Raw genomic sequence first — 1835 nt, forward strand, 5'->3', positions numbered from 1 at the left:
GATCAGTAAGATGGCATTTTTCAAAAGTGAATTTGTTAGTCAATAATTTCCTATTCTAATCATTTCCACCAACTTAATTAATGGGCTTCGCTGATTTTAATTAATTAAAATACATGGTCCAATCAATCCTAATTAAATCTAATTTAATTAAAGTTCACTAATTAAGTCCATCATATATTTACTTCAATTAAATATAGGAAAAAAGATTAATTTGGTCCAATGAAATTTGGTAAGGTCCTTTTGACTTTCAGGCAATAGGGACTCGTAGACAGGGATAACTTCTATAAGAAATTCGAGGAAGAGATTGTGAATCTTAAAGAAGCACTAATCAAAATGAGATTGGGTAAGGTTCATTAGTGCTTCTTTAAGGTTCATCGTCCAATTGCAAATCTGGGTTTTATCAGATTAAGATGAATCAAAGAAATTTACTACATTCTCCACACCACAGGGACAATATATCTGTATTGTGCTTCCAATCGGTTTAGCTAATGCACTCCAGATATTTAAAAAAAAAATAGATAATCTTTTTTAAAGATTATTTCAAATTCATGTTTTTCTATATTGATGACATATTGATTGCATCTAAAAATATGAAACAACATATTAAACATCTTGAAATGTTTTCTGATGCATGCCATAAAGAAAGTTTGGTACTTTCGGAAAAGAAAGCTACTATTATTGTTAATAAAATTGAATTTCTAGGAGTTTTTATTGATGAGACAGGAATTAAGTTTCAAGATCATATTGTGGAGAAAATCCACAATTTTCCAGATGTACTCATGGACAAGAAGCACTTATAGAGCTTCTTGGGAGTTGATAATTTTGCAGGTATTTTTATGAAAGATTTTACAAGATATAGGAAGAATTTCCGACCACTTCTGAAAGAACAGAAAGTTCAAAGTGGAAATGGGAAGAAAGCCACACAAAATGGGTTCGTGAGCTGAAACAGGTTTGCAGTAACCTGTCAAAACTTGCTATACCGCAGGATAAGGATGAATTGGTACTCTATACAGACGCCAATGATTACAGATGGCCAGCAGTGCTCATGAAAAAGACAACTACATGGGAAGAACCTTGTAGATATACAGGAGGGTTGTTCTTAGAACAACAAGCCAAAGTTTGGCACATCAACGAGAAATAATTCTTTACGGTTTGGAAGGCTTTTAAAAATGGCCTTTATTTTTACTTGCCAAAGAATTTACTTTAAAAGTTGATAATACTAATGCAAAGCTTTCTTAAAGAATTAATTAGAATAAAAAATAGAGAAAGCTCGTATTATCAGATGGCAAGCTGAATGCCAATATTATTGTTATAACATTGTTGTTATAAAATCTCATGAAAACGTTCTTGCAGATTTCCTGACGAGAGATGGAGGCATCTGAAGCAAACTCCATTATGTTGAGACTCAGGCACCTTCGGGAAAACCTCGAGTAGCTTGACATAAAGTTCGGATAGCTATCGGTTAATGCCCAAGTTGCCGAACAAATCCAAAGCGATCTAGACATTGTCTAGGTCGCAATAAGGAGTTCCTTATTAGCATCCACCTCGCTATGGAACGACCTATGAGAACATATTCGGAAGGCGTCACCTTCTTGGATGACTTACGAGTTGAGGGACCATGACCCTAAACATGCCTTTAGAGTACAGAGCTCGAGACCTGTAGTGTCGGATTCGAGTCCATACGGGTATGGTCCTTCCATCTACCGTCTCTCGGTCTTAGTCCTGGACATGGAATTGGGTGTCAGTTCCCATCCTGGACTATGCGTCTATGCTTAATATACTTTAGATCCCATTACGCCAAATTGCTCGACCTAGGAACCTCTTTTTCCTATCCG

The sequence above is a fragment of the Sesamum indicum genome, unplaced genomic scaffold (genome assembly GCF_000512975.1).
Source record: "Sesamum indicum cultivar Zhongzhi No. 13 unplaced genomic scaffold, S_indicum_v1.0 scaffold00383, whole genome shotgun sequence".
NCBI lineage: Eukaryota > Viridiplantae > Streptophyta > Magnoliopsida > Lamiales > Pedaliaceae > Sesamum > Sesamum indicum.